The 21,077-nt window shown below is 41.3% G+C and overlaps 1 protein-coding gene across 1 annotated transcript in view; it reads left to right on the forward strand.

Annotated features, from left to right (window-relative positions):
* LOC139220726 (uncharacterized) overlaps positions 1 to 21,077 on the forward strand; it is a 275,609-nt gene that overhangs the window by 66,166 nt on the left and 188,366 nt on the right. The window lies entirely within an intron of this gene.

Consider the following 21,077-nt stretch of genomic DNA (forward strand, 5'->3'; position numbering starts at 1 on the left):
TGCTTTTATAAATCAGCTATTTAGAAATCAAACTGTGTGAGTTGGGGACTCCCCTGGTCACCGGGCCTCTCAGCTCTGCTTAGCAAAGTGTGTATCCACTCACTCTATCGCACCATTAACCTCAATGGACTTGTTTTGTCATGTAGGTGACAAAATAGATCTGACTCAAGACTCTTCTTTTGAATTATGCAGCACTTTACATACAAGAAATGTACAGTCAACTGTTACCTGCCATCACCCCAAAAACCACACAATCTTTAAATATGACAGGAATTGTTATCTTTAACTGAACATCACAGGCGGTAGTAACTATTCCAAGAGGATGTACTGAAAATGATTCACTCATCCTCTGCTCTTTCCACGCTAACAGCAGGGAGCCGACAAGTGAATTACCTTAGCGTTTACACAGATGCTGACATTTAGACAGGGCCATGAGAAAGGGGAAAGACAGAGTGATCAGGTTGCAGGCAGTGAATCATTTTGTTCGCCTCAAATTCTCTGTGTTTATGGTAGAGTGTGTTGTTAAGGGCTAACATAACGGCCTGGGAGAGGATGGCACATCTTGCTTGTCTGTTTACCTGCTGGGTTTGTGTTAGCGGGTGTCACTGTTGCTCTTTGGCCCCCTCCTGGCTCTCTCCCTGGGAATGGGTCAGCCAGTGAGGGTGTGAATGTTGATTAAGCAAACTAACATCACTCAGAGGTCCTTTCTGACACCAGTTTTCCAGCTGATGGAATATGGAATGTAGAAAAAAAACAAACTCTCATTCACTTTTCAGACATTTAAAATCAGAAAAAGCAGCTTTTGGGGCTTAAACCCTCTAACTGGCCTTGTCTTTACTGCTTAAATACACTATTGACTCTTGCTTTAACATTTAATTTGCACAAGAGTATAGGAAGTTGCACCACAGACTTTCCAGGCAGAAGTCAGTGTGCATATTTTCAATTTAATGTGGTAAACCACCACTCTGACTCTGCTGCTAAAGAAATTTGTATCTTGAATGGAGGCCATGTTGTGCAGGTGTTTTGACACAGTCCCCGTATGTTTAGCACACCACTCACACTTCTAAGTAAGATGGTTGTCACATATTCGCAGAATGTAGAGCATGTTAACCCTAACCCTAACCCTAACCCTCATTCACTTTTCAGACATTTAAAATCAAAAAAAGCAGCTTTTTGGGCTTGAATCCTCTAACTGGCCTTGTCTTTACTGCTTAAATACACTATTGACTCTTGCTTTAGGGTCAATATCATCATAAGGTGCCTTTGAGACTTCCCAATTTCCCCCCATAAAAGCTGAGATTTTCCATTTAACTTTACATTTATTGTATTAAGTAGATGTTATGCTGTTAGAAATGCATGTTGGTCAAGCTCCCGCACTTTTTATAAATTAACTGCAAGCAGACAATGTACACGCAAACAGCAAAATATGCCAACCCTGTCATGGACAATTTAAAAGTAGAATAAATACATTGTAATTACATAGTGATTATAAAATGTATATTTTCAGAAAGCTATTTAGTCCCTTTCTCAACACTATGTTTTAGTTAATGGGAAAAGTATTTGGATAGTAATGAAATTAGGGCAACCATGTATGGTATGTATGTGGTATAAAATGAAGGAAACACATTTTAAGAGACATATTATTGTACTGATATGTGTGCAAATCTTTGGTCACTTAAAATAAGACCTCAGAGTTTAATTACTCTGCCACATTTTCATGATGACTGAGTGTGCATATTTTCAATTTAATGTGGTAAACCACCACTCTGCTACTAATAAAATGTGTATCTTGAATAGAGGCCATGTTGTGTAGGTGTTTTGACTTTGCCACAGTCCCCGCATGTTTAGCACGCCACTGACACTTCTATGTAAGATGGTTGTCACGTATTCGCAGAATGTAGAGCATGTTCTTTGTAACATGGACCTAAAATAAAACAGCAGTTTCCTCTTTACTTGAAGTGCACGTTTACTTTTTCTAGACTCACTCTAGGTTTTATATTGTCTGCACAGGCTAATTAACAGGCTCATATAATCGGCCAGAGATTAATATACAGGATTAACCTTAATAAATTAAGAAAGGTGCATGAAATATGCATCAAGAAAACACACAGACCAATTTGTCCAAGAATAAATTAGGGGATACTTGTAGGGATAGTACATGAACTCCCATGAGGCCGACGCGCTCCAGAGGGTGTCAGCATTTTGGGGTATAATTTGAGAAATGTTGGAGTAGCAGACACCTCCCACCTCCCCTAAACCCGTCTCCTCATTTCAACCTTCTGTCCTCTCCTGCAGTTCAAGCATTGCTTATCAGAATTGCAAATATCAAGCAGACCAGCTCCTAAATCAGAATTATTAATGACCAAATCTTTTGAAGTTTACTCCAAGATTCACTTCACAGATGAGCAGGAAAGCAGTTTGCTTTGTGGACTTTGTTTCCATATTAAGGCAAGATACTATATATAGGACGCCATATATGTGACCTGATAATAGTTAAACAAATTGTAGTTGTAAACAAACAATAACACATGACAGTGTGGTTGCAAGTACATATAAGGACATTTTTATTGTTCATTAATGTATTTGTCAGCAACTACAAATCCTCTTGAGGCATCAATAATTGGTGTAGAAACAAATAATAAATGATTGTCCAAAAAAAATGTTTTAACATTAATTCTTATAATTAATCTCTCTATGTAGCAGTTTTAAGCAAAACTAGCTGCTCAACGAGAGTTTGCTGCAGAATTAAACTGCACTTGATGTTAGTAGTAAAGTAAACAGTTAGGAGATGATTAACAACACATTTTATTATGCAGCATTTGTTGAATACTTGATCACTGCATCTATGGTCTGTTTTTTCTGTACAATAGACTGTTGCTATGGACGCCGTTCTCTAAGCGGAAGCCATAAAATCATTTTAAAATCAAAATGATTTAAAATATTTTATCTCTAACTGTTGATATCTTTAGTTCAAAGCCATGTAATAAGCGGGATAATTTACAGCAAGCGGCGGTCATGAACCTGTTTGGGATGATTCAAGACCTCCAACGTTTGTTTTGCAATAATGACATACATCATTCCTTACATAACAATCTGTTTTATGTCTTATTACTATAATTACGTTATACTATCATACCAATCATTCAGTAATTACTTATACACAAGTTACAGTTGCTTCATGGAGGAATTATGGACAAATACATACAATTCCATTGTAATTTCTTACAAATTCATTATTTTGTGTAATGGACAATCCATTAAGAAGTTATATATATACACTCACTCACTTGACTTGTGGAGTCTCAGACATTGCGGAGACAACAGTAATACTGAGATGCAGCTGCTCTTTCTGCCCACTGTGTAGGTTAGTGATCTGATGGGCAGAGACCTTGTGACGTACAGCAGAAACACAGCTCAAACTCTCACACACATTCACTGAAACCACAATTGCATCAAAGCTTGTAATTTTCAGCGCAGGGGCATTTAGGCATCTCCCATCTAATATAGCGCCTGTTGTTCAGGATGAGTATAGTTCTGGAGAAGCAGCATAGAATCATGTGCATCCACAAATGATAACTCAGGCCCGAAAAAGACAGAGTTCACAGGGTTCAAGTCCATTAATTCACTGTTTCTTCTTTTACGATCAAGTGATGGGATACAGCAGCAGGAAAAGGTCAAATAAGAGAGAACATTTGATGATTCAACACTCAGTAAATGACTCCGTCCGCAGTGATGACTCTGGGGGACTAACGCCCTTGACCTCATGAAGAAGCTTTTATTATTTAAACTGAATAAATCAATTATCGTCTTTGTGCACAGTCACAGCCGCGAGACGAAATGTCTCTTTTATATGCCACCACGTTCATAAATAGGCTGATTAGGAGAGCTGTGGGTGTGAGGATCATGTGCTGCAGTGTGACAGACAGTGAATGGCTGGCTGTGTTAGCTCACAGAGCAGGAGACTCGGGGATGCTATGTACATGAAGGGCCCTCTGTGTCTCTGCCGTGCACACAAGTATGCATCTCATTACTAACTTGGGACTGAAATAACTCCACAGCTCAGGGTTTTGGGCTTAAGGCCACCTCAGCTGAGCCCTGACCTGCCTTTTCCACAAACTTGACCCTCCAACAACGTCATTCATGTTTCTCCCCTCTGTGAGTACAACTATCAGAGTCAGATGGTGGTTGGCTTATTACTGTCATGGATAGATTACTGAAGAGGCCTACCAGGCACAGGCTGAGGGCTCCCAGACCAGAACCTCTGCATGCATATAGCTGTTTGTTTGTTTGTTCATCAAGATCCCCATTAGCTTCCGCAGCTAGCAGCAGCATATGTACGGATTTCCTGGTGGAAAGTCGGTTCGAGGCTTGAAAAGCCAACAAAAAGACACAAAACAACAACCACAAAGAGAAGCAAAATGACTACAAATAGACCTGTAATGACTACAAAGAGACACAAACTGACCAAAAACAGATGCAAAATGTCTACAAGGAGACAGAAAAGACCCTGATTGACACATTCATTTATTACACTGACTGAATAATGTAATTATTGATAAATTATTATTATTAAGAAACTGGGCTTTAAATTTGAGGCTTGACACATTTGCACTCACTTCACAAATGCAACCCCCTTCTTTATAACTGTGCCCCGGTCCGCTCTCCCCATTTCAAAAGTTTTAAAACCCCACCCTGCTGTCCTGTGAAAGAACGAAAGAGAGGGTTCAAAGTGCACACCTGAGTGAAATCCTTTTCCTATCAGCAAAATGTATCTCACTGCTCTCTTTCTGTCAGAGAGCTTGTGGGGCTTTTAGACAGTTATCGGATAACCAGACTGCATGATAAGTGAAGAAATCAGACAAAGACTTTTACATATGCACACACCCACTAAGCAGGGTCAGTAATTAACAAGAGCTCAGGGCAAAAGTGCCCTTGAAGGTTCATAAAAAGCCTGTAAAATGAAGGGGCCAAAAGCACGCCTGATAATTATAAGTAGTCTCTTTTGCATTTTACGCTGTTCACATGTCTTTGATGGGTTGTCAAATATTCATGTGAGAGTGCGACTGCTGTCCCCCATGGGCCACTGAAGGTGTTTTCAGGAGCTTTTGATCACAAGCCAACTGAATATGCAGCATGAGGCAGCAGGCTCTGATTGGCAGTCTGCCTATACAATGTTATATCATACATACTAATCTTTGTGGTATAAATAAAATGATGGAAATGAACGTCCAATGTGTTACATCTTGTTAAATTAAATTCCCTTTCAAAAGTGCCTTTAAAGAATAAATAAATAAAGAGTTGGGGGAATATCTGGGGAAAATTGCCTGATGTCGCAGGAAAATTACACATATTTTGTTAAAATAAATGTAAATTTTGTCTTGTTTGTACATAAAATTGGGAATCATGCATTACTTGACTACATTATATAATGTCAAAACCCTTTCCAAATCCTTCATTTAATATTAACCACAATAATTTAGTGTATTCTTAAAAGCACAGACTGAAAAAAAACGTAAACAAAGTATGGCCGTCCACCAAAATGCAAAACATAAGCTGAAATCGTCTATTTATTGACTCTGGTTTTGCCATTTTTGGTGCAAGGATCAATAACAACTACATATAAGTTATTAAGCTGTTAAACATTTCCAAGAATAATAACACTTATTACGCCAAATTATGTTCAGTTATAATCAGTGGAGGAAAAAAAGCTATTTTTTGATCTATGATGAACTTTTTAATTCTGTTTGTTAAAAGTTGTTTTGTGTCTTAATTTGTTAAATCTAATTAAATTAGCAAACACCAATATGCTAGTAGTGGATAATGATTTTGTAGCAAGAGTATTTTCACCTTCTGCAATGACAAAATGTTCTGAGCCAAAAGTCAAAAACTGACATAAGGAATCTGTCTGAAAAGATAGAAATTGCTAAAAGACAACTCTTTTTCTTGAGTGGGAACTGTGAGGATTCGGACTGAGTCAGCTCTGAGTCGGTGCAGGTGTGTTGTTAAAGGTAATGGTGACACAATAAAATACAAGTCCAGTCTGCAGTAACAGATTAATGCATTAATGCACTGTGGCCTGTAATACTGACAGAGAGGATTTTACAATTCAGTTATCACGGCAGCAACAGTTTCATTGTTTGTAACGACAATCACAAGGTTAGAAGAAGAAATATGTTGTTCGGAGACAAATTCCTAATTCAAAGAGAGGGGGTGAACGCAGAGGTTGTTTGTTTGGGTTGATAAATGATAAATGTGTTTTATTATGATTATATAGTCTACAGTATAAGCAGCTCTATTGTTTTCTTATTGTGGGTTTTATGGTGTTTGTGATGTCTGGAGCATTGGGCCAAATTGATTTCCTCGTGTTGGACAATAAAGTTGTTCTGCATCTGAATCTGGCAAGGTGTTGGCAAAGTTCTTCTAAAAACTGGGCCCTAACGCATCGAACAAGTTAGCAAACACACACACACACACACACACACACACATAGGTCCACACCCAAGTTTCCAGCTTGTCAGAACATCCTGCTTTAACATTTCATTTGCTGGGTCATAAATCTGTCCGGGCCCCCAGCAGGAAGCGGGTTGAGCCTCTTACATGAGAGGGCGCCTCCACTGCAACGTCACCCAGTGAACCCTCTTACCTCCCATTCCTGCCCTGTGACAGAGACCCACAGCTGCTGCATGGACGTCCCCATCCCTCACTGTCAAAACATGGCACCCACCCAAAGTCCTGTTCAGTAGTAGCTGCTTACTACCTGGGAACGCTGCCAAGGCCTCCGCAAAGAGATACTATATGTACAATAGTTGTAGCATTTGACACTAATCCCTCCTCAGCTGTATTATGTGTGTGTCTGTGTGGATACTGCATGTGTGTGTACCTGGTGTGCACAAGCATATGGTTGTTTTTCCTCCCTGTCTTTTATTTCTCCTTATGTGGAATTCTGCTCTGAAATAAAGTGAATTGAATTTAACCGGACTGAATTTCCAATTTCCTCATTAACTAATCAGGCCTGAATGACCGCTTTTAACGGTCGTCAGCAGGATCAGAGGCATCTCAGTACAAAGATCACTTATTTATGGTCTCTAATCTGGATGATTTATCTTTAGGTTCACGCATTTGCAGCCTGCTCTGACAGCTCCTAGATATGGGGGGCACCCAGTTGGGTTTATTCAAAGTGTCCGACAAACTCAAACCCCTGCGTGCCTCAACTACTGCAGGTGTTAGGTCGGTGTTGAGAGCTCATCTGGGGAACAGTTGTCACCTCAGGACGACTCTGGAAAACTGTGGCTTAGGAATTTCAAGTGATTGTGTATCATGTTCTGTCCACTGCTTGCTTTAAGCCTTCACAGAAAATCATTTTGGGCTTCTAACTTTCCACAGAGGTAACACACGTGTGCTTATTCCTGCATTTGTGTATATCACTCAGAGAGTCACCCCTACTCTGCCCCATAGTGGCAGCGGCAGGTGTGTATGGGTGTATGCATATCTCCCAGTATATACTGTGTGTGTGTGTTTGTGTATGGCTGAAGCGGGTCAGCGCGGCACTGGGGCCTGGAAAAGGAGACGACTCACAGCTTTCACGTGTAACGGCTCCATGTGACGTACCTGTTATTGACACTGAGCATTCAATGGGGCTCCTGCGGGACGCTTGAACTTGAGAGGCAGTCCCTGGGAGCAGCACTGCAGGGCTGAAGAGTTCAACACAGTTAATGTTCAACCCTTTTGATTTCTGCCGAGAAGTCGCATTCCCTGAATTCCTCGCGAGCATTTCCAGCGGTACAGAGACTATGAATGGCTCCACAGAAGACAGTTAACACTCTCCCATGCCTCCTCTTTCTTTTTTTCCCCCCCTCTCACCTTTGAAAAGCACAGCAGGAATAAAGCAGAGCTCGAGTGTTATTAAACTTCAGAGCTTACTGTCAGGAAATGCTGCTGCTAATTTGTATTTTTTGTCAGTTTTTTTGTTGTATAAATGTCTTTCTAAGTCGCTAAAAATCATCACTGTTGAGGGCAAAAGCAGTGAATGCTTTTCTGTGACACACATGAGCAAAGGATCAAGTGAACCTCCACGTCGAATATGTCATGAAACAGGGGAAAGCTCCATTAATCATTGTCAAATATGATGAGCTCATGCTGTTGTGATGTTTTTCAGTTCTCTCCCTTAATTTGTGTATGCACCAGATCTGGTCAGAGTGACCCACTGCTTTGAACTCTGGGTAAGTTGAGCAACGGGTCAAGCATGGCTGAGCGATACAGGACTGTTATCTAGAAAGAACAGAAACTCTTATCCTGAGCTGTGCAACCGTGTTCCCTCCACGTTTGGACATTTACTGCCTGCTGAGTGTTACAGCCTCAGACATCAAAGCAGTAAAACCTTTTTAATGACAATGAAGTGATCACGCCGGCGGGGGGAATGTGTTTAGTAATTTGCTTAAAATGTCGGCCATGTGGATGCCAGATTTCATTGTAAGAGATAAAACTCAGCAGATGTCACAGCAGAGACGACCAATTTATCGCCCGTGTGAATAATACGACGGCGAGCGCAGTGATCTCTCTGAGCACCACCGCTGTAAAATGCTGATTGATTGTGTGAGATGTTTTCTATTGTTCGAGTGCTGGGCTTAGGAGGTTTAGTGTGAGGGTGATTAACTAATGGAGGGACTTAATCCCAGGTAAGAGTCAGACGCTGGGGCCCAAAGCACAATGAGCAGCCTTCACTTAACCTCAGCCAAAACGCTGAGTTGCAAACTGGGCCTCCGTCACCTGGCAGACGTCATTCTTCAGGGCCATCTGTGTTTAAGAGGACTAGACTGGACGGGGAAGTACAGCTGGTCTGAGGACAGGACGAAGCGCAGGACCTGTGCCGGATAGACAATTAGAATGACTTTGGCAGTCCTTGTTGTCTTTGACGTTGCCTTTGTTTCCACCAGTATGACAGATGAATGATAACACCACCAGATGTGGCTGCTTCATTGCAACAAACTACAGTGTCCCACTAAGGGCAAAACACACATAAGAGTGAAGGCAAAAACACTGAGGAAAATCCACTCCAAACCCAGAAATGGTGCAAATCCCAAAACACAAAGATAATATGTGTGCTAACAAGGAACAGTGTGGCTTTTTGATGTGGTTTAAAATGTTTGGAGTATGAGAATCGTTAAGTTACAGAAAAAATGACCTTGGTCGGTTTCGATGAAGGATCCACTGATCTAACCGATCTGAGGAGCTCATTGGATTCCTTTTTATTTACACTAACATGAGGCTGGGGCCTGATGTGATATGGAAAACTGAGCCAGTGGCCGTTCACTTTATAACTGGAACTACACAAAACTGAACGTTTATAACGACACTGACAAAGAAACTGCATTTAATGTGGATCGCTCACATCAAGGCTGGCATCTGAATGACCTCATGAGGTCAGTATCCTTTGTGTCGGCCTTCTCGTGGGATTTGTTGATAAAATAATAATACAAGACTTATCATCAAGACTGTTGTTCCCAAATATTTTCTTCTTGTGAGCCTTCCTCATAGGTTACTAAGACTATTATTTGAATAATTTTTAGAGGGGCCACGAAGTCGGACTGTCCTGTAATTCACGGGAAAAGAAGCAGAAACAAAAGTCTAAAAATGACTTGTGCTACAGAAATGTGTATTTTCTGTTTTCCTAAAAGAAATGATTGATCCTGCAGAAGGCAGTTTGCTGAAACATCAATCTTTGGAAGTGAGTGAAGTAAACGATTGCATCTAAGTTATGAGTGTGCAGCTTTCTCGCTCTGTCTCCTGCCTTTCAGCCAGCTCCTTTCTACAGTGTCTTTTTTAGTTCTTCATGGTTTCTGCTCTCTTATCCTGTTAATCATCTCAGGACCCCTCAGGTTTATCTTGCAACCCCTTTGGCGAATCCTGAAACCTGCCATAAGAGGCTGGAACAGATTTAGCTGATTTTTTGGTGAAAAAACCACCAGAGCAGCTACAGTTTGGTTTGAAAACCAGCCTCAAGGACTGGCTCGTGGTTAATGGAAAATTTGTTTAAGGTAGAAGATGTGCGGTAATCAGTATCAGCTATCAGCGGCCGTCTGATCCGACCGACTGAACATGACAAAATGGCCCGCAGGAACACCTCCATATCAAAGAACAAATGGCTTGATGGCTTTATATGGCACCTTTGCTCACACCATATGGCTGTTTGTTTCCTGCGGGCAGTTTGTCAGTTGTTCTGCCACTCAAACAGCCAAAGAATGAAACAAGCATCTGAGCATGTGCAGGAGCTCCTGTCATCACCGGCCTGGGGGGGAATAGTTTGAACCTGTGAACTGATTGCCGGATCGTGATGGGCAGCACCATTCAGACAGACAGGAGAGGGGGTGGGGTTCATTGTGAGTGAAGGCCTCGGTGGCTTTACGGTGACATCAGGGGATTGGTGATATAATCCTCTTACTGTACACTGTATGCTGTAATGGGTTAGGTAAACTTCAAGTAGACCTCTCTGGGCTCACTTGCCCTGCAGAGCCCCAGTGGAGGTGATACAGAGAAGCATGACAGGTAGCTCTGAATTTACACATCACACAGACTGAGGCACTTTGTTCTCAGCTTTATTTGTTATTGAGTGGATGGCAGCAGCTGGGAACTTTATGGTCAGGTGGACCATGGTGGAAGCCATGTTGATGATGAGTTACTACACCTCATCATCCATCTTTGTGTTTTTAAAGATGCAACTTGTGGCCACACCGTTCTCTGGTGCTGTATCAGGCACTGGCTCAGAGAAAAAAGCTGTATTTTTTCCTCTAAATGGCCTTGGGAGGGAATATAACAGTGATTGTCTCGCAGCAGCAGTGCAATGATGTTTTATGAGTGCATGTTCCAGTTTTATGAACACCTGACTCCCTGAGCTGTGTATCAGTGCTGCCTGTGCTACTAACCTTTATGTTTGACACCGTCTTCTATAATTCAGGTAGTGTGTGAGGGTTTTTTTCTGCCTCTGGCTCTTTGATATGAACCCACATTCAGCACTCTGAAGACACACTGAAAAAGTAAGAAAAGAGAAGTGTGGAGTCCAGCAGCCTTTTAAAGGGTAAATTCACCCAGTTTTTCTACTTAAAGGAATAGTTTGTAATTTAGCAAATAACACTCATTTGCTTTCTTGCTGAGAGTTTAATGCGAAGATTGATACCACTCAAATATCTGTACGGGGAATATGAGAGTACAGCCAGTAGCTGATTAACTTCGGGTAAAGACAGGAAACAGGGGGAAACAGCTAGCCTGGCTTCGTCCAATGGTAAAAGTGTGGACTTGTTGTGGTTTGTGGTTGACTGTCCTGACAGTTATGAGAAGGGTATTTATCTTCATGTCTAACTCTTTACAAGAAAACAAAACAGCGTATTCCCAAATGATCAAATAATTCCTTTAAGGGGGATTTATAGTTGCATAATAAGTAAAAGTAAGCGTATTAATGGATACATACACACATAGCCTACAGGCTCCGGAGATGTCACATAAAAACTGGTCAGTGTTGACTGTTGATAGACAACATTAAGCAGGAGGAGAGGTGCAGTAATTTTCCAGAAACAGCAGATTATTGCTCCTCCTGATCATCGCACTCTTTTACAATGTAAAAACAAAATTAACACAATTACTGTACTGCATTGTACTGAACTGTGTCCAATTCAGTAATGAAACAACAGTGTAAACATAGTTCTTCTGCAGAATTTATTAAAAGTCTGATCATGTATGATTTATCTGTTTAGTGCTGTGATGGTGATGTGATCAGTGGGTGAAATCGGTCGCCGTAAGTATCTCTGGTGGGACTGCTGTTAGCCTCCTGCGTCAATCATAAACCCGGCTTTATTCACTTTATTTTCTGATGTTTTGAGAGATCTCCGCCTTCTCAGAATTCTTCTGAAACCCAAATGCAATGAAAGGGAATTTAATTTTGTTTGTGGTCCTCCCCTCCCTGGAAAATTACATCAATGCATCTTTCCAGAGACAGTGTCCTGGCTATTTGGAATAATCTACTGGCCAGCGAGACAAACAGCGCACACTGACATCTGTGGATTATCAAGGGTCACCAAGATGTTGTCTCTGGAAAGAAAATCTGTAAATGAGCTCCTAAGGAAATGAGATGAGAGAGAGATGGGGAATCTGGGGAGGTTCTGGTTCATGCTTGGCCACCATTAGATCACCAGAGTTCTCCTCCATTGTCATTTTTGAATGCTGTGAGCAACAGAAAAGAAATCCCACCTACCATCATCAAAATGAGGGGGCAGCAAAAGTCTCTGTGGCAAATATCTGAAAACCTCTGCAGGTGAAACCAAAACTACCTGTGTGGCTGGATACAACTAGGTATGGATATATTTTAGTGGTTTGGGTGGACTAACCCTTTAACACACTTTCACAGGATTAGGGGTGCACAGTCAGAGGCGTCAAACTGTGAGATATGGCATCCAGTCCCCACAAAGACTCAAATATTTTTAGGAGCTGCAACATTCATAAAAAGAAAAAAAAAACCAAACCACTGCATTCACACCCCCAACGGCTTTCATGCAATCATGCTTCAGAGAAACGTGGTAGTGGTGGTGTGGGTGGTGTGGGTGGTGTGGGTGGTTGTAGGGGGGCTGGATTCTGCCTATTTGAGGACTCAGTGCTGCTGTTGCAGCTGCTGAATTTCTCACAGTAGCAATTTCAAGGACGCCAAAATGAATTACACATCGAGAGTCTGCGTTTGGTAAAATCTCTCCGCCTAATCCGCACAATCCCGTCCTCCTCAGCTAATTCCATATCTGCTGCAATTCAAAAAAAAGTGCTACACACCCGTGCATGCACAGACGCACTCCTGCATCCCCTTATCCTCACACACTCACACTCTCTTTCTCTCTCTCTTTCACAAAATATTTGGTGAGCCCTGATCTGTGATTTGCATGAGCAATAATTAGGCGGCTTGGGGGATTAAAGGCACCAGAGTATGCTTGACTGAGGAGGCACGCGGTGGGAGGTGTCATTCAATCGACAAGTGCTGTTCAGATAATAAAGCAATGAATAACAATTGCTCCCCGATGCATGTTCTTGACACTTCAGTAAGGATATTATATGAGCTTTTAAAGGTAGGAAACACCAAACAAGACGAGAGAAGGCTTCAGCAGCTATCAGAGAGCTGGTTGGCGGTGCAGCAGGGTGTGTGATGTGTGTGAGGAGATTGATACCAGAGCTGGAGTGTGTATGTCTGTGTGTGTAAATGTGTGTGTGAACCAGCAGCCTGTCTGCATTTGCTCCATCCTTCACCCTGCTCTTATCCCACAAGGCCTCGGTCCCTTTCTCGTCTGCTGGCGTCTTATCAGGGTACAGCTCGTCAGGGACACACGTGCCATCGTTCTGACACTGACCGTGGGTCATTGAAATGCAAACAGAGAACACACTAAACCAAATGGGGTCGAAGAGCAGCAAATATTTGGCCAAGACCTTTTTTCACTGATGGAGCCGGCCTGTTTATGGTCGATGAAACAAGGTTAGAGCAGATGGCCATTCGGAGCACAGAGCATTCATTTGAACTGTCCTCAAATCAAATAAAGCCAATACCACTACTTGTAGGAACAGGAAAGGAAGTACAGGAGCAGGGGCTGACCATCCAATCTCCTCTCATTAAAAATTGAACAGGAGGAAGGTCAGTTTAAGAGTCGGGATAAAATGGCTCATATTAAAGCCAATACAGTGTGAAATTAATGGCATTAAAAGATAGTTTTCCACTGACAGAGCTGCATATTACTTCATAAAATCCATTGAAGAGTGCAGGCTGTGCGACAGGGACGCACAATGACCCTTCAAAAGAGGAGAGCGTTTTATGAAACGTCACCAAACTGTCACACTCAGAGGTTCAGACTACAGGAGAGCAGCTCCCTCTATCTACCAAAACCAAAAGACAAATAGAAGGTCTCTGACTGATGCTCACAGAGTTTAAATTCCTTTATATGGCACATCATATTACACAGCAACAGGCAGTTACATGAACAACTGAGCGTCCCCATTAGAGACCTAATGACCCACAGCAACTTCTCCAGGAGAAACTTGTACTGCTGTTTGTAAAGCAGCAGTCGTAGATGTTGTACCTTACAGAGTTTTCTTTTAGTTTAGCGAGCTGCTGCACGCAATTGCTGTTAAAAAGAATTATATTAAAGTGCAGCTCATCAGCACACTAGGTGTCAAGGTGTCAATGAAGGTAAGGAATTCACCTAAAGTAAGAGAGTCCTGTCATTTCATGTGGTCGGGTGTAGAAGGAGGGGGATTGTGGCACTTCCAATGCAATAAAGCACTTGTGACAGTTGACATACAGTCAACAGACAATTAAATAGGCAGCACCTCCAAAAACATGCTCTTTACCGCTGTAGACACTAGACCAAAGGCAAACACAGCACTAAGCTTTTTACTGTTTTGGTGCTCGTTTCCTTTGAATTAAACAACAAAAACAACAGTATCTTGAAATAGGCATTCTTTATGGTTCGCCTTATTTCTGACTCACTGTAATTCATTTGATTCTGAAATTTTCTCAAAACGTCCTGTATTGTAAAACAAACAAGGGATTTTTTTTACACCCACTGGCAGCATCCTCCCACAGACGGATACTTTCATTGTTTTCAAGGCAGACTGGATTTATTCATTAAAAGGAGATTTCTCTGATATGGAAACTTAAGGTTGAGGCTGACTGTAGGCTGCTGCGGGGAAATTAAGTGATTAAGTTGTTGAAAAATGTACAAAAGTATGTCAACATCTCTAAACAATCCTGTGCAGCTTTAATTAGTTAGTTAGTTAGTTATTTGAGATTTTTCTTTTTTTTTAAAACAAAAGCATTAAAAGCACAGTCCATGCTTCAGTGTGCACATGCTGAAAATAAAGTTATATTATATATTATTATATATAGTATATATAGTTATGTATTAAGAAGAATGGGTAAGATCTTATTTCAGTAACAGTACTTACTAGTACTTACTTTCAGTAAGTTTTTCCCAAGTTTATCGAATACTAAAAATGTGAATTATTATTCTCTTTAAACTTTTTAAACAGATATTAGCAAAAAAGGAAGTGTTTTTATGTTGCATCGTTTAGATCAGACATGACAAAGGGTTAAAATAGACACAATATGAACCATAAAACAATGTTTTTCAAGGAAAGTCTGTCTTCTAAATTATGCGATGTTGATGGATGAGAAGTTCTCATTGTCACACTGACAGTGGACAGTCTCTAAAAAAAGGGATCAAATTAAATGTAGTAGAACCAGATATATTTCAAAACCTGGCACATACACTACCCACAATGCAACATGGTTGCAGACAGTTCAGCCTGAGATTTAGGTGTGTTATGCTTGCAGCAGCTAATGTAGCCTCGAGCAGGGATTAGGAGCAAGAGCAGATTTTTTTTTCATTTTCACATTCCCCTGCAAAACAGACTATGATGCTAAAAAACTGTTTCCCTTTAAAAAAAGTTTCCCTTTAAAGAGCTCAGAAAAATCGAAATTTGATTGTCTATGTTTCCATGACAAGTGGGCAAATTCTATCTTCAGAGGAAAACTGTGTTATGCGATTGAAAGCTCTACAACAGATACTAAATGGACCGTGTGCTGAGGCTGTTTCACAAAATCTCAACTCAAAAGAAACTTTGTTTGCAGACTCTTCCGTACATAAATCCTCGAGAACCCCTCAGACCTATCTAAAATACATTTCACCATAACTTAAAACAATCTTGTGGTTAATGAATACTTTTCTCCATCCACCTGTTATCACTTCAATATAAACATTTTTTTTACAGGTGTGGAAAATGATCATGAGGTCAGCCGGCTGTAACATATTCTCTGTCATAACATCCCGCCTGGAGAGCTCTGTTGTGATCCGACCGCCTCGCTCCCTGGGAAATGATGCTTTTGACATTTATAGCTGCAGCACATCCGTCCCTGACGCACTTGTTGTTTGCTCTTTGTTTTATTGAGCGTGATGAGTCAGTCTTTCCCTTCTACTGTCCAGCATGGCCGTCTCTGTTACCACGGCGATATATCCTCCAGACAGCACCTGCAGCACGATTGATCAAATGGTCGATGTGACCCGACGGCGGCACAAAGGACGGCACAGTCGCAGATTTTAAATGTTTAATTTTAGGGGGTTCAGATGGCGATCACACACACAGCGAATGAGCAGGTAGAGGCTCAGTGACGAAGGTCGTACTCTCAGGAGACACATCTCAGCTGTTGATGGACACACGGTGGCTGTTTCATCACCTGCGGATGTGACTTTTCACTCAGCCTGACAGTCTGTGTCAGCGGCTCTGTCTGAACCTCGGCTGTTTCACATTTAGCTCAGGCATCATCCAAAGATCAGAGGGGTTTTAAACTAAAGAGGGCATGACCTTTTCTACTCTAGACCAAAGCAAATACAAAAAGCTAAATGATTGCCTCTTGACCTGACCTCTTTTAATCAAAACTGCAGCAGAAACATTCCCACTTTGATTGAATAAGCCTACACTGAACTCCAGTTCTGCCCTTTTGACACCTAATTGAATCTTTGAGATCTTCCCCTTTATTGTAATTTTCCATATCATAAGCAGGCAGAGCTTATGGATGGAAAGAACAGGGTTACAACTGTGGTCTTTTATGATGGACAGATGGACCGGGTGTTTTCCACAGATTACGTGTCATCATTTTACACCCAAATCTTCAATCACTTTCAATGAATTCAGAAATCCAGTAAGTGTCTGTGATGGTGAGAAGTCATGACTAAACAGAGCACGTAGGTGCTGTGATGCTGGTGTTATCCTCGCTGACAACGCTGAGACACCAATAATCTCTGCTCTTTTATAACCTCATTGATCTCTTAGATACATGTGAACATAAAAACATCAGTATTGAAGTTGATATTCAATTTTATTTAGGAATACAAAGAATACACGTTTCTATTCAGAGGCTCAAAGTTTATTTTTGACCTCAGAAACAACAGTGTCTATTTTTTGAGCCCTTTAAGTACTCCTCGCCTATCCATCTGTTGATGAAGATCATGGGATATGACTGAAAGCTCCAGGCCAGCTAATAAATAACCAGAAAGGTCAGCTAGCTGGCCAACATGGATGATAAGTCCATAAGTCTTCCACAACTCCATCTGAAGAGGACAACGTTGAGATCAGACCAAATGGAAAAAGTAGTTACTAGTTAAAAAAATACCAACAGTATGAATTAGTCTCTGATTGGTGCCCCTTGTTGCTCCCTTGTGCTTACACGTATGTATCCGTCCATAATGTACTGTTACATCATTAATCTACAAATCTACAATGATCTAAAGCATCACAAGTATTATTTTTAGTGACTTTTCTCTTGTGAAATACTGGATAGATTTCACTCCTTAGACCTCTAATATAACCCAACATATGAGAAGGTTTGTTACACTGAAACACACTGTTTGTGAAGGGGCAGGCATGTTTAAAAGGCGGGTGATTAGAGGAACCATACAATCATGTAATGTAGTCTGGAAAAATGCCGTTCTTTGCTCTTCTGTCAATGAAGCAACATCTGCGCTCACCTCTTTAGGAGCTGCCATTGTTGTTTTTAAACCTACAGTTCCTTCTCGCTGTCGTCACACCTAAACCCATCTTACACAGATTGTTCAGATTGATCCACTGTGGTTCAGCCACTTGCACATAACTTGGCAAGATGGATTCTCACGTGATCGTGATCTCCCGCATCCAGCTGCCACACAAGGTTACCTCTAACACTTATTCAAATAAAAAAAAAGAGAAGAAAACCACTCTTTGGTGATTTCAAACTCTCTTCCAAACTGTTATTTACATGTCCACAAGACACAAAGCAATATTATCTTCTATCTCTGATTACCTGATGAACGGAAGTCCAATATTCACTCTCTTGTACCTCTGTTTTGTTCTCCTCCTCTCCTCTTTGATGCTGAGCAGGTAGCATACAGTGGGATTTTAGAGCTTTGTGACTGAAAACAGCTGCCGGGTTGCAGCTGAAAACGACATTGATGACAGCAGCGAGAGTGAACTGCAAGGTTGGCTGATAATAGTCATGTGATTCTATATGTATAGATCATTTTGGGTCTAAAAAGCTAAAAGAAAAATTGATGAAAAAATGAAAAATTAATTGTAATTTTGGTGAGCCGCTTAATTTTCCCAAACCAAACCAGTCTTCTCCACAGTTATGAAATTAAAAAATTAAGCGATGACAGAAAACCCATGTACACAGCTCAGCACAAAAAAGTCTTTTGGCTCAGGCACAGGGGTCTGAACTGACAAAAGGGACTTTGGTCTTTGTTTGGTTATCATCTGTGGCTTTAATGAGGATACCACACACGGGCAGTGTTTTAACAGGCTGTTTTAAGGCCTAATGAAGGGAGTGTTGGGTCAGACTGAACGGTAATGAGGCAGGCTGCTTAGGGACGCTGCTTTCGATTGCCCATTAATCAGCACATTCCTCTCAGCTTCACACTCACTTTCTATTTTGTCCCTATCTCTAGCTGTCTGTCTGATTTTCCCTCCCCTGTAATTACATAGCAAATTCTCCCCACAGGCAGCTGAGTGTGGATGTTCGCAAAACACACACTCGCAGACACACATGCACGTTAACCACAAGTTTATACACTTTCCCCTCATCCTGTCAAGGTACATCAGGAAGAGGCCATTTCCTCATCACTCTCTAAGTAGTGCTGCTGAGTGAGACGGCGGGAGGTAGAGGCGGAGACGTTCAAACAGACAGAAAGGGGCAGAGGTAGCCATTAGTGGAACATCTTAGTAATAAATGCGTCTCTACAAAGCAGAGAGTGTTGGTGTTTGAGTTTCCTTTTCACTCTAATCTCTCAGAGCAGTTAGAGCGAGTGCTGACTGATAAGTGGCATCCATCCCTCCTGTGCAAATCAAATGTATCAGGCTTTGTTTTTTGTGTGTTGGTCATTTCACAGTGTACCCTGCACAAACAGAGCAACTGTTGAAAAGACTCAGAAAACCAAAGGAGTTACATAATGTGGTAGCAGGAACAGAGAGATGGAAACCCGTCATAGCACTGTTGTCAGTAAGAAGCACGGATGCAGTTGAGTGAAAATCAAAGGCAGCGGAAGACAAAACGTTTAAGGTGGAAAAGTATGAAACATCCTCAAATACAGAAATCCTGCCTGAAAAAGCAAAAAAATAAATAGGAAGAAATAAATTAGTGCAGAGCAGTTTGAAACAGCTGCATTTTAATCTTCTTCACAACACAGAATTATAAATCAGGTAAGAACAAGACTGAGTCTAATATGCTCATGATGACAATGCTACCATGTTGAAATGTAGGAAGTATTTTGTTTACCACATTTCACCTGCTGTTGGCGCTACAGGTAAAATCACGGGAATGACCAAAGTCAGCAGAATTAATCCTGTGGTGACTGAACATCTGTACCCATTTCATGGCAATCCATCCAATAATTTTTTGAGATATATTTAGTCTGGGGCAAAGTGGTGGATTGACCGACATCACCTAAAAGCCAAAACCTGATGGTGACGTTCGATGAAAAGTCCAGGGATCATCAAAGTTATTAGTGTTCATCCTGTGAAGAACATGAATGTCTGTATCATATTTAATGGCAATCCATCTAATAGTTGTTGAAACATTTCACTGCCATAATCCATAACTCTGTGTTTAACCTAAACGGAAGCAGTTGACCTCTTAAAGGAAAAGTTTGTCATTTTAGCCGGCAATGTTGTCAAACCAGCAACTTTTTGAAACAAGCATTTTCCATTGCCACTGAAGAGCCTCACTAAACTGTTTGTATTTTGTAAGTGCCACTCAACTGAGCAACATTTAAACCAAAGCCTCCCATAACTGCAAAATGCCCATAAGTAAATAGCAGTGTCGTCTGCATAAAACCTGCACCTGCACATGCCAATCAACATTTACAACACATTGAGAAAAGAAGCCTGCAGCACAGATCAATTGAGCACATTTAGCTGTTACAGAAAGATGGTAGAAGCCATGTTTACACACTTATCTCACAGATGTACCACTTAAAATTCAAAGTTTATACATCACCGGCCCATAAACCTGTCTTGTCTGCCAGTAACAGAGCTATTCAGTTCCAACACACAATTAGCCTGGACATCAAATCAATGCCCCTCTTCTCAATTACCCCGTGAGTGACTGATGCAGAGACATGTATGGAGGCAAAAATATCATAGTCATGATGGGACTGACATCTGACCTCCGTGTTCATATTGTTCTGTTTCATCCTTTATGTCAACTTTTTCTTCTTCTATCTGCGATGAAATGGGAGTGAGCGCTGACAGCGTCTGAAGAGCCGAGTCCAATTTCACATTGTTCTCCGCAAAAGTGCTCTTTAGCAGTTTAATTGATTCTTTTCTGTGAGGCTTTTGCAGATATTAAATGACTTTCTTGCCTGCTTGACACGGCCAAGACTAAAGGCTTCCCTTTAGGCTGTGTTTGTGAGATGGAAACATTGGAAACTAAGATCATTTCATCAGGGGCGATATTAGGACCACTCATCAGCCTGTCGGGACCAGTCATTTATTCCCAATGAGGAGAAGGTCACCTGTGCAAAGCTGAGATAGCAAAGAGGAGGATTCTGCCAACGCAGGAGAGAGATTATTGGAGAATTGCCTCTCAGTGGCTCTCAATTATTAAGCCAATTTCCTCCTATTATGAATTTTACTGTTTCAAAGCACTTACTGAGGCTGTAAATCATTGCTAATGATGCTGCCGTCTTTCCTCAATAAAATACGATTTAATCCAGCTTTAGTGGGCAATCATGAAGTTGTAAAAGAATAACCAATCACGACACATTGTTGGCAGCGGTAGGGAAATACAATTATATCGTCATTTGTCATTTGTACTAATGGTTTAACAGCAGTGACCGTGTTTACCAGGAGCTGCGACAGGTGTGACAGTTGGTATTGATTCATCCGTAAGCTGAGTGAATAGCCAATAGCCGATGGTGGAGCTTAGAAACACCCTCCAGACTGACTGCTGGGAAGCAGGTGGGCGTCAGCTGCCCTCATACATCACAGCACTAACAGCCTCTTCTGCAGACAGTGGGGGGAAAAAGTGCTTG

Source organism: Pempheris klunzingeri, chromosome 21 (genome assembly GCF_042242105.1).
Source record: "Pempheris klunzingeri isolate RE-2024b chromosome 21, fPemKlu1.hap1, whole genome shotgun sequence".
Taxonomy (NCBI): domain Eukaryota; kingdom Metazoa; phylum Chordata; class Actinopteri; order Acropomatiformes; family Pempheridae; genus Pempheris; species Pempheris klunzingeri.